The sequence below is a fragment of the Pelobates fuscus genome, chromosome 6, assembly GCF_036172605.1.
Source record: "Pelobates fuscus isolate aPelFus1 chromosome 6, aPelFus1.pri, whole genome shotgun sequence".
Classification (NCBI taxonomy): Eukaryota; Metazoa; Chordata; class Amphibia; order Anura; family Pelobatidae; genus Pelobates; species Pelobates fuscus.
Genome location: NC_086322.1, coordinates 228551467 through 228564741, shown reverse-complemented (window position 1 = coordinate 228564741; position 13275 = coordinate 228551467).

Genomic DNA, 13275 nt, shown 5'->3' with positions numbered 1-13275 from the left:
ATTGTTGCTACATTTCTGCTACTCACTCTGCTTCCAGCAACTTAATAACTATTTGGAGTTTACTAACATATTGAATTGCTTTTTCCTTAACCACTTTAATTATCTGCTGCAACTATTACTCTGCTTGAAACTCTTCTAGCTATTTTTCCTCTGACTGGAATTCCCTTTAACCCCTTAAGAACACATGACATGTGTGACATGCCATGATTCCCTTTTATTCCAGAAGTTTGGTCCTTAAGGGGTTAAAGCTACAGGACTTGTTCTAAAATTATCCAAATATATATTTTGTTCCTTCATCTTTTAAATCTAAAATTATCCAAATATATATTTTGTTCCTTCATTGTTTAAATCATTCTGCAGTTGCGTTCCACTTCAGATCTAACCAATAGCATAACAGAATAACCGAGCCCTATGTAAAATGGAACCAGCAGAAATCAATTCACAGATGTCTTCATTAAATCATAGAGTGGACGTACTTACTCAGGGCGTGCAAGAATTACAGATTGCCAATGAAGACAGATCTAACCAATAGCATAACAGGAAGTTGACATCAATAGTTTTATTTTAAGGAGGTGCTGTCACTACTCTGCATTATTGAACAACTTCCCTACTTATGAATTTAGAAGGATAAGACGTAATTGCTCTGACATAACCACATACAATGAACAAGTGGAAATCTTCCAAAGGAAATTCATGCAGAAAGATTACAATGAAAATGAATTGCTTACAGCTCAACAAGAGGCAGAGACTAAATAAGTCCATGTTACTGAGAGACAAAAGCAAGACTACCCAGTGACAGGAAGATCAATATATCCCCCTTGGTCTTGGATTACAGGAAAGAGAATCTACCCCATTTTTATAAACTATTAGAAAAAAATGTCACCTACTGAAGAAAGATGAAGTACTCAATGATTTATTACCTAAAAAGCATAGAGTTGTTTTAAGAGGGTCCCCGAACATTAAGAAAATATTTTTTAGAAGCCACAGAGACCCAACAACTAACACCTGCCTATAGACAAATCAGATGTAGGGCTTCTTTGCCTGTAATCAGTGAATTCCATGTCGGAATTGTAGAAATAAATCTTTCAAAAGGGGTTCACGAAATTATATCGAGCCACTCAAATAAATCATTGAAGATAAGTGATTTCCTAACTTGCAATAGCACTAATACTATATACTTATTACAATGCCTTTGTGGGTTGCAAAACGTTGGAAGAACAAAAGGAAAACTATCCATCCGAGTAAGAAAACACATGTGAAACATGTCCAGCAGATTTTTACAGCATATCGTGTTAGCCCATTTTGCAGCAATCCGTAATGCAGATACTAGCCTAATACAGTTTTCAGCCATCTGTCAAGTTCAAATTATACAGTTTAACATAATAGTCTTTTAAGTGTCAAAGCTGGAGATTATTACACTTACGTGGGAAATTCTTTTTAGAATTATATTTTATAGTTCTGTAATATATCCAAAGTATAACATTTTTAGCATTATTTTTTTAAAGTGTTTTTTTTTAAATTAATGCAATCTATTTATTCCATAGTATATGTACAGTCCATATATATAGTCCATAAGATGCTTTTTATGTGTCTCAAGTCCCAATAGAATTTTGTGTTTGCCCACTTGAGTTATTACATAGTAACTATCTTGACATTTTAACAACATTTTAAACTTTTTTAAGCAATGTCCAACTATCACTGGGTGTTATGACTTTCTTCATCTATAACCAGACTTGAACTGCATTATGAAGAAACTTGTAATACCAGTTGTAGCGGAGCTTCCTGTACCCCGGCTGGGTACCTTCGCCAAGGACCACTTCCTAGCTGAAACAGGGAAAAACCTCAGCGCCTCTGCCACAGTCCCACGGCTTGACTGTGTTCCTTCTGGAGCCTCTTCGTCCTCGAGCTTTATTCCCTCCCAGGGACTGGACAACACACAGTCCTGGGGGCTCTAGTCCTAATAAGGACTCTCCTCGTCAAATCATCCATGAGCTGGAACAAGGTGCTAAACAGTGATTAAAGCCCTTTCCCTCCCAGTAACTAGAGAACACATAGTTCTGGAGTACAATTTATTTTAATGAGCCAAACTCTGCCTTTTATGCACAGACCCCAGGAGGGGGTCTCCATTGTATTCAGCACAAGCCCCTCCCAGGAATCTCTGGGGATGGGAGATAATTCCGTTAAAGACCGGTAAGCTAATTATCTCAGAGGAGCAGAGAGCCAAACACAAAAATATAAAAACTTAAAAGTACCCCAAAACATAATAAAAACATAAAATAACCCCACAAATAATACATTGTTAAAGAGCCCTGATCTGAGTGCCCAAGTTCTCCAAATAGCTCTCAGATTCATGCAGTGTACGGGAAACGCCACCGTGTTAAAATTCTGACCGACCGCACACGTGGTCCTATGCCCAAAATAATTCCAGGGCATTTTGTGCTTTTGCCAGTCAACTTTCAGGAGCTCCTGCAGCCGTAATACAGGGTGCTCTGCCTGGCTCTTAGGTAGCGTTTGTTTACCTTAGTCTCAGACACCTTCTCTCCAAAAAGCATTCTCCTGGTGGATTTCAAAGTGGTTCAAAACCGCGAACCAAGTTGTCCATGAACCACACGGTCACCTCATGCAGAAAACAGTTCCATAACATTTGCGGCTAAGTCCCGCTGAGGTGGCCAGGAAACCCCAAAAGTCCTCATTTAGTTAGAATTTAGTTACGAATTTAGTTCCATAGCAGTTACGGCTAATTACTGCTGGGACTATTCGTGGGTTTAGTTCATGTGAAAGGCCCCCAGAGAGCCAGCGTTCCCCCAGGGAAAGCTGCTAATGGCGGCTGGACAGGGTAACTCCCAAACGGTGTCCCAGACCTGGACCATAGTCGGCGGGCAGGAGGCCGGCTTCCACACTCCTCCAGGAGTCTGTGGCAAACGTACGTGGAAAGGAGCGTTTGTCACACCAGTTGCTGTGAAAACTGATTATTTGGAACTTGTTTTTGTTTCATTTGATTAAATTGTTTTAATATTTTGAAATAATATTGAGTAGATCTCTCTTTTACCTAGTAACCAGTCTTGTACCTTGTATGATCTTTTTCCAAATTCAGTAACACTGGTATTTGAATGGATAGACTCATGGGTTGCCATGGAGACCCAATCTGAGACATTTCTTAATCCTCCCAAGTTAATGTAATCGGGAGGGGAAGATTATTATTGAAAGTCAGTATTTTCTATAACTTAATTTTAACTAATTTTATTATTTTAGAAAGGTGGAGCGATTAGTACTGCCCATGCTTTAAGAAATAGTGGAGTGGGTTGCCATGGAAACCCGTTCCAAGACCCGTTAATATTCCAACTCTCCTAAGTCTATTTAGATGCCAGGATCTATGTCACCAGAGATACTTTGGTTTTTTTAAATTGTTTTTATAATGGTTTGAAAAAACAACCGAGCTGGTGTCTTAACCAGTAGCATTCATGGTTTGCCATGCAGATCCGGTTTTAAATACGTATATGTTTTAACCTTTTTAACCTAAGCATAGGCATATTGATTTTTACAACCTTTTATATTGTCTGTTTATTTATATTGCCCATATAATTACTTTAGGAGCTTGGATAAACAAGTGTTGTTAATGTGAACATAGTTTGCCAAAGAAACCTAATCATTAGGGATTTTGTGTGATAAAGTGTATTAGTTAGTCACTGCTGGATTTTAAATAATAATCATTAAAAGCACTAACACTTTCTGAAAGACCGCCCACCAAACAATTTTGGCAGCTTTAAATTCGCAGGAGAATACCAAAGAAATTGAATACCACTGAGAAAGCCAATTGCACAGCCAAACCCATTTGGGAATTTAGTTTCAAATAAACTGAGAAAAAGACGGTGTTTGATCTTACTGTACCGAGCCAGATCACATCCTCATCAGGAGTTCATTGCAACTACTCTGTATCAGACGGGACGCCAAATGCTGCAGGACCACTATTTTACATGTTCACTTGCATCTGCCGAGCACAAGGAAATTTACTGCGTACAAATTGACCCAATGGGAAGGGCAAACAACTGAATTCTATAGCTTTATTCACACAGGCTGCTGTGGTGTAAAATGTGCAGAAACCTTTTTGTACATATTTACATATTGCTACAATGCAAAATTGAAAAACATTGTAAGTAGTGATGTCGCGAACATAAAATTTTCCGTTCGCAAACGGCGAATGCGAACTTCCGCAAATGTTCGCAAACGGGCGAACCGGGCGAACTGCTATAGACTTCAATAGGCAGGCGAATTTTAAAACCCACAGGGACTCTTTCTGGCCACAATAGTGATGGAAAAGTTGTTTCAAGGGGACTAACACCTGGACTGTGGCATGCCGGAGGGGGATCCATGGCAAAACTCTCATGGAAAATTACATAGTTGATGCAGAGTCTGGTTTTAATCCATAAAGGGCATAAATCACCAAACATTCCTAAATTGTTTAGAATAACGTGCTTTAAAACATCAGGTATGATGTTGTATCGATCAGGTAGTGTAATGGTTACGCCCGCTTCACAGTGACAGACCAACGTTTAACGCACCGCAAACAACCGCAAACAGTCCATTTGCATAACCGCAAACTCCCCATTTGCAAAACATTCGTGTGTGGGGGTGCTGGAATGACGTGGGCCAATGGGAGCCTGAATCAACTTTTGGCTCCCACTGCCCCTTTAAGAGCGAGCTCGTGACTCGAGCTTGTGTGGAGGCAGGAGTGATCCAGCCACGCGCGGCTCAAGCTTAGGAGCCAGGTCGGTCCCAGAATAAGGTAAATACAGCCACAACCACTTATCCCAATCACACACCTTTCCTAACGTCCTATCCCATTAAAAGCATATTACCGCGTATTTAATAAAGCAGAGCCCCTACTTCATCCAGGTTACCGATCGATGGTTCGATATTCTGAGCCCTCTCTGATTTACTGTACATGACTATTCGATATTCCCACAAATTTTATATAGCATTTTATGTTTGTTTGAGACCACCTTAAAAATATTGGATATCGCTAAAAATCATGATCACTATATACTTTCTCTACAAACCTCTAAAACGAACCAAACTACTCATCCATCCGCTATACCACTTTATCCCACCTAGAACTAGTGTCCAGTTAAAATACTTGACTCTTACTTACCCACACTCAGTCATGCCACATACATTTCACCACTACTCTCACTGAATCCCTCTGACTATGGCTAAATTCATCTTCTACATCAGATCACTACTCCTAAGATTGAGTTGTATCCATGTCTCGGGTCTTTCATTTAGAATAGGGGCAGCTTCGGTCTCCTTCAACACTGACACTCCAGTGCATATTATTAAAAGATTGGGCAGATGGAAATCCTCAGTCTACAACCGATATATTCCTCATCCCGAGAAAGAAATGAGGAAAGCTTTTAAAAGTTTGGCTTGGTAAATTTGATGCAATAAGTGTGTTTTTCTTTAATACCTTTTCACCCTCTTTGCATGAACCCGATGTACATATATTACTAATATGTTTCTGAACATATATATTGTATTATTCACTCACTCACTCACTCTCTGGGCCGGCCTAAGACATCATGCTGCCTAGGTCCAACGATAAATGACTATGGGGGATAATGTATAATAAACACAGGTTACTGGCTATGGGGGGATAATGTATAATAAACACAGGTTACTGGCTATGGGAGGGATAATGTATAATAAACACAGGTTACTGGCTATGGGAGGGATAATGTATAATAAGCACAGGTTACTGGCTATGGGAGGATAATGTATAATAAACACAGGTTACTGGCTATGGGGGGATAATGTATAATAAGCACAGGTTACTGGCTATGGGAGGGATAATGTATAATAAACACAGGTTATTGGCTATGGGAGGATAATGTATAATAAAATCAGGTTACTGGTTATGGGGGGATAATGTATAATAAGCACAGGTTACTGGCTATGGGAGGATACTGTATAATAAACACAGGCTACTGGCTTTGGGAGAATAATGTATAATAAACACAGGTTACTGGCTATGGGGGGATAATGTATAATAAATACAGATTACTGGCTATAGGGGATAATGTATAATAAACACAGGTTACTGGCTATAGAGGATAATGTATAATAAAATCAGGTTACTGGTTATGGGGGGATAATGTATAATAAGCACAGGTTACTGGCTATGGGAGGATACTGTATAATAAACACAGGTTACTGGCTTTGGGAGAATAATGTATAATAAACACAGGTTACTGGCTATGTGGGGGATAATGTATAATAAATACAGATTACTGGCTATAGGGGATAATGTATAATAAACACAGGTTACTGGCTATAGAGGATAATGTATAATAAACAAACACAAAAAAAAATACAAAAAAAAAGAATGCAGCTTCAGAATTAATCTAAATTGTATGCTGTCTAGGAGGTGGGAGGGCCTGGGAGGGAGGGTCTGCTGCTGATTGGCTGGAATGTGTCTGCTGACTGTGAGGTACAGGGTCAAAGTTTACTCAATGATGACGAATAGGGGGCGGGCCGAACATCGCATATGTTCGCCATCCGCAAACAAGCTATGTTCGCCAGGAACTATTCGCCAGCGGACATCACTAATTGTAAGTCTTACATTAATTACATTAGTGTAGATTTGGAGAAAATGTTAGCGTTACTTCCATGAAGTGTTCCAATGGGGAACTTTTAATTTAACTGTTCTAGTGTAAATCTGAAAAGTTTGTGGTTTGGTTTATCTGTTATATATAATAGGAAGCTCAGGAAGCTCAGCTTCTAATTGCTTTCTCCATACACCCAATATATTTTACAAATACAAATACAAAAAACCAAGATGAAACCATAATAGTATCAGCTCAGATGAGAGATATTGATGGTGTCTGAATAGTATGAGTCCTGCCATGCTAAAATTAACATTAGGGAGAGGAAGAGAAGGAGTAAATTGGCAAAAGGGGAAGAAAAGAGAAAATTTAAACAGGTGAACAAAAAAGAGTCATAGGAATAGGAAGAGAGACCTTGAAGAGATGGTCACATGGGAAGAAGTTAGATTGTCCACTTTGTCAATTGGTAAACTCAGTCCTATTTGGTAGGAGACACCCCAAACTGCAGAGATAAAAAAAAAACACTTATAATGTAAAATAATAGTAAAAATTATGAATGAAGCGTATTGCATACTCTGACATAAAAAAGAAAAACAATAGAACCACATGTACAAAGTTCCTCTAAATCACCATAGATTCATATACACATTGATCAGCTACAACATTAAAGCCACCTGCCTAATATTGTGTAAGTCCCCTCGTGCTGCCAAAACAGCTCTCGATTTGGAATGCAAGGCATGGATTCCACAAGATCTCTGAATGTGTCCTGTGGTATCTGCCTCTAAGACATTAGCTGCAGATCTTCTAAGTCCTGCAAGTTGCAAGGTGGGACTTCCATGGATGGGATTTGTTTTTCCACCACATCTCACAGATGCTCAATTGGATTGGGATTTTGGAAATATGGAGGCCCAGGCAACACCATGAACTCTTTGTCATGTTCCTCAAACCATTTGTACACAATTTTTGCTGTGTGCATTATCCTGCTGAAAGAAAACACCATTGCCATGAAGGGGTGTAAGTGGTTTGCAACGATCGCTACATAGGTGGTCCATGTCAAAGTAACATCCACATTAATGCCAGGATCCAAGGTTACTCAGCAGAACATTGTCCATAGCATAATATTGCCTTCTCCAGCCTTCTGCCTATAGTGCATCCTGCGGCCATCTCTTCCCCAGGTAAACAATTTACATGCGCACGCCCCCGGCTATCCACCTGATCTAAAAGTAAATTCAACAGACCAAACAAACTTCTTCCATTGTCAGTCCAGTTCTGATGCTCACATCCCCATTGAAGGTGCTTTTGGCGATGGACAGGGTCATCATGGGCACTCTGAAAGACCAAACTATTATGCACTGTGTGTTCTGACACTTTTTCCTCAGGCCAGCATTACAGCATTAAGTGTTCAGCAGTTTGAGCTATAGTAGCTCTTTTATACGGTAAGAACAGACAAGCTGTCGCTCCCTACATGCTTGAATGAGCCTTACACTGGTTCACTGGTTCTCCTCCCTTGCACAACTTTTAGTAGGCACTAACCACTGCATACCAACAACACAACAAAAACACTTGCCATTTTGGAGATGCTCTGACCCAGTTGTCTAGCCATTTCTATTTGCTCTTTGTCAAAGTTACTCAGATCTTTTTGCTTGCCCATTTTTCCTTCCCCCAACACTGCAAAGTCAAGAGCTGACTGTTAACTTGCTGCCTAATCCCACCTTGACAGGTGCCATTATTACAATATAATCAATGTTACTCACTTCACCTATAGTTCTTACTGTAAAAAAAGCCTTTTCTTTGCCTTCGACTAAATCTCCTTTCTTCCAGCCTAAATGCATGACCTTGTGTCCTATGTATAGCCCTGTTTATGAATAGTTTTCCAGATAATGGTTTGTACTGGCCCCGAATATATTTGTATAATGTTATCATATCCCCTCTCAGGCGCCGTTTTTCCAAACAAAAGAGATTTAATTTTTTTTAACTTTCTTCATAACTAAAATGCTGCATTACTTTGATCAATTTTGTCTCTGCACTGTTTCTAGTGCCATGATGTGCTTCTTTAGAACAGGTACTAAAAATTGTACAGCATATTCAAGGTGTGGTTTTACCAGCGATTTATAAAGAAGCAAAATTATATTTTAATCCCAAGAATTTATGCCCCTATTTATACATACAATCTTACTGGCCTTAGCAACTGCAGATTGACATTGCATATTGCTGTCTATTTTGTTGTCTATAACAATTACCAAATCCTTATCGTGTGTTATTCCTAATTCACTACCATTTAGGGTGTAGGTTGCTTGTGCATTCTTTACCCCAAAGTGCATAACTTTGCATTTGTCTATATTAAATTTCATCTGCCATTTTTGTGCCCTGTCCCCCAATCTATCTACATCCCTCTGCAGCAATGCAATACCCTGCTCACATTTTATTACTTTACAAAGTTTTGTGTCATCTGCAAACTCTAAAACAACTCTAAAACATGGCTTTCAATGCCTTTTTCAAGATCCTTTATAAACATCTTAAATAGAAGTGATCCCAAAATGGAACCCTGAGTGACACCACTTACCAGTTTTGTCCAGCTTGAAAATTTACCATTAATGACAACTTGTTGTACTCTATCCTTAAGCCAATGTTCTACCCAAGAACAAAAATATTCATCTAGACCAATTTCTTTCAGTTTGAAGACTAACCTATTGTGAGAAACCGTATCAAATGTCTTGGCAAAATTCACATCCTCTGCAACACATACTTCTACTTACTTCTTCGTAGAATGCAATTAGGTTAGTTTGACATGACCTATGTTTCATAAAACCATGTTGATTATTGCTAATAAAGTTCTTCCCAATGAATTCCTGAATATTATCCCTTTATAGCCCTTCAAATACTTTCTCAGTCACAGAAGTTAAGCTCACAGGTCTATGGATGGATACACCTGGGTAAATTGAAAAGGTTTGGGACACAGAGCCTATTCATTGATTTGTAAAAACAAGACCTGGAATTCACTCCCTGGTAAAAAAAAAAAAAATTAAATACTGAGAATTTCAGAGACACATATTACTGACTAAGGAAACCTACAAAAAGGTGAAACATGTTTTGGTTACTTAAGTCTCTGCTTTTATCAGTTTATAAAGTTTTTAAATGGTTGTTACACCAAATAAATAAAAATATACCGGATTTAGAGCTGAGACTTGTCTTAAAGATACAGAAGAAGGTGAACATGGTAGTGAGACGATCTTAAGACTCTGGTACATGTGAGTGAAATCTGTTCACATATCTAAAATTATTTTGTTGTATTGCACTATATTTCCTCTATCTCTTCTAAATATGTACCTTTAGTTCACACACAAAGGAAGAGTGCTTGCAGTTTAACGTTGGAAGGAGGGAGTCACCCCTGACTGTCCACTGTCCAGAGCCATTCTGGACTTTGAAAAATGTGAATAGAGAAGCTAGTAGGTATGTATACCTGTTCATTTATATTGTAGTTTTATACCATCTACACTATTGCATATATTTTTCTCTCTTTTACGGAGGTCCATCATGGACTGTGTCTGAAGAATATTGTATCCTAGGGTATTACACTGACAATTAGCAATTTTGTGCATTTTGCATTAATTTGTTTTCTGCCCAACAGATCTTGGATTGCATATGCTTGATTAAAAGATTTGCATTATGTTTATGTATTAGAGCACTTTAACGGATAAGATTTTTATGATCGAAATTTGGATGATTACGCACTAGAGTATAGTTGTTGTATTGATAAGTTTTTATCTGATTAAGATTTTATATTATTTTCATGATTCGTTATTTTTGCTGTAGCAGTTTTGCACTTTAGTGGTAGATTGGGAATTTGGAGGGAGTGTGTTTTTCACAGTTTGGGAATTGTTGTTCTGGGATTACATTTTAGGAATTGTGAAGTGCTATACTGATTATATTGTTTTTGGCTGTTTTTTTTAGGTATATGTAAGGATACATTACCAGTGTAGAGAGCAGCTGATAATTAAGTTTTCTATTGTTCTCTAGATGTTTTTATGAACACGAGTTCAATACACTCTTTTTACAGTTTCTGTTAGTCAGTTTCCCCTACCCAGTAGTAGGTAGTCACCTCTGCTAACCATGGATCTCCTTTCTATGTTTAGCTTTCCAAAGCTTTGGTGGAGAATAGGCCTCCTACATCTTGGAATAATGACAGCCCCTAGAGTGACTTGAAGAACATGTCTGGTTGGCATCCGACGATGGTATGCGCTAGTTGATAAGTACTACTAAGTTTTGCTGATTACATCGTAGTTAAGCCTGATGGTGGAACCTAAAAAGCTAGACCATCAGGCAAAATGTTATAATAATGTAATATTATTATAATATGTATAATATTACAATATTATATATATTGCCTGCCCCATGGTGGTACATAATTAATATCAACCGTATGCAATATTGTAAAAGGTAGGTGTTGCAGTAGGCCAGAATATAGGCTTGTGCACTGTATCAAGACTGTGAATAACCCCCACTGATGCAAAGGAGTCTGGGGCTGAATGTGTGACAGAAACTTGTATGCTTTCGTGTGAACTCACTGTGGGCTTAAACTGAGAAGGGAACCAGTTAAGTACATGTGTCTATAAGCACACCCACCTATTTTGTAGGCCTGTGCTGATCGAATGCATTCAGCTCCTTCTGAGTGTGGAGACATTTCTGTCCTGTGAGAGCCTGGTTTCCTGTTTTTATTAACTTGGCATTCACAGAGAGTACAGAGAAAATGGGATACTAAAAAAAAAAATATATATACAAATTCCTAATTCAATTAAAATGACCTACAAAACAAGAAACATCATTCCCTCATCATTTGAATGGCTGTAGAGTTTACCTACGGTAATGCAATAAACTTATTGTGGCAACAAGTGTTGTCCTTTGCTTTGGAAAGGAATTATTTGTATTTGCGTCTAAATGTATTCGTCTTCGTGAAAGATATTATTTTTGTCTAGTCGGTGTATACTTCTTAATACATTACCTATCATACTGTATGTCGTTCAAGAAATCGTTTTCTATTCCATCTTTTCTAAGCAAAGTATGAATGTCCTCCTTAGGGCACCACTTGTTGGAATTTTCTGTCACACACAAATCTGTCTGTCAAGATACATTCTTTTTATAATATCACTGAATTTTTGCTTCTTTATAATTTTACTTCCAATACACATACGCTAATCTTCTTTACTTCTCATGCCAACACTTTAACATCACTAGACTGGGCCCGTAATGTGTCAGGAAGTGCTGACAGAAACAAATAATGATAAACATAAACATGTCATGGGTGAGTTTCTCTTTTCTTTTACAAGCAGAAGAAGATATGACAGACGGGTGGCTTGATTTCACATCTTTCAAATGCCACCTGTAGCTATAAAACAGTGAACTAGTGAACTGGTAAACCACATTACGTAATGGTGGTGGTACTGGAGGCAATGTGTCTCTGAAAGAAAATTTGATTTTTAAATGATACCTGAGAAAATATTTCAATCTTGTAGGAAAGTAAGATATATATATATATATATATACATATATATATATATATATATATATATATATGGCTAAGATAACTAAATATGATAAGATAACTAAATATATTAATACTAAAAATAATGATTTTTTTTTTAAAAATCAGTCTATCAGCAATATTGACAAGTGTGTTGGAAAAAACATGTCTGTCATGATTCTTTTTGCAGTTTCCATTCTCTTCTTTATTAATGACTGGTTTTAAACAAGCTATAGCATATCATGGGGTTAAATTGGTAATGTGTAGAGTTTAAAAAGTTATGGGGGGCAGTGCCCTACAATCTTTAAATTACACAAGCTGCCACCCTCAATTATGTGAGCAACTGCTTATTTTACAACACAGTTTTATGCACAGGTTAGGATTTGAGTTAACCAATAAACAGCTTCGGAGAGATGTTTCATTCGGTTGGGGCTCATCAGAATGGCATTGGCCTTAATCAAGTGTCGGACATCTCCTAAAACAAATTCTGTGGATATTAATGTGAATACTAAGACATTACAGTAATGTAGAATGGCCTTTGGATGCCATAAGTGAGTGGGGAAGAGCTTTTTCACAAAATAATTAGCAATTTTTTTTTCAATTTCTCTCACTTTAAAATTATTATTCTTAGTATTTATATAGTATTTGGCATTTATATATCTATAGTGCCACGGTACTTTACAAATATAGAAAGGGAATATTTAGAGGTGAAGAAGGCCTGCTAAATGAGTTTACAATCCACAAGGATTAATTAGTTTCCAAAAGAAAATGTGATGTTTCTAAAGCATGATCTTGGCTTATCTCCAGACTGTAGCCCCATATAAATAAATAAATATGAAAATTTGGAAACACACAAGCAAAAGCACAGATACAATCATTCACAGACATAAACACATATGCATAGAGACACAATTACAAATACATTCCTAAATACAGGACACAGACACATTCATGCAGGACAGAGAAACAAATGCAGACACAGTCACTCCAGTGTAAAAACACACATACAGATAGACTTAAACATATATACTCAACTACAGAAACACACATGCACATTCAAACACACATTTTGCTGACATAAAGACAGAACCACAAATACACCGAGACATGAATACAGAATTCATTCTTAGAGACAAGCATGCATGCTCCTGTACAGAC